Below are 527 nucleotides of genomic sequence, written 5' to 3' on the forward strand. Positions count from 1 at the left end.
GGGGAGTCCTTTGTTAGAGGGAAAAGTCATCTGTTGGTGGAAAAGTTAATCGAGGGTAGTCAATTTGACAGGAGCGGACAACATATTATTTCAAGATTCTTGTATATCATTTTTTAGTATACAATATAATACTCAAATATTTAATGTCACATAAGAGTATCACTATCTTTACTTCTTTTTAGAAGCTAAACATACTTTCTCACATGAGAGTGTTTTAAATTTAAAAATGAAAATTTTTGTGTTAGATATGTAAATACATAAGAATTCTTTGGTATGTATGTAAATTTTCTTTTGATAACTTTATTAGGAATGATAAAAGTCTTAGTTCATCTAATCCTGTAAAGTTTCCATATTTGACATAATTTTGATAAAATTTAGTATATTAAGATGCCCATAACAAAAAATAGCCTTATTGAATTTATTTTAAAATTCTCATACATAAGTATTATATATTTATTATACATTTATATATCTAATATTTATTCATCTTTATCTACCTTTCTATCCATCCATATATATATATATAT

The sequence above is a fragment of the Phalaenopsis equestris genome, unplaced genomic scaffold (genome assembly GCF_001263595.1).
Source record: "Phalaenopsis equestris unplaced genomic scaffold, ASM126359v1 Scaffold000513, whole genome shotgun sequence".
NCBI lineage: Eukaryota > Viridiplantae > Streptophyta > Magnoliopsida > Asparagales > Orchidaceae > Phalaenopsis > Phalaenopsis equestris.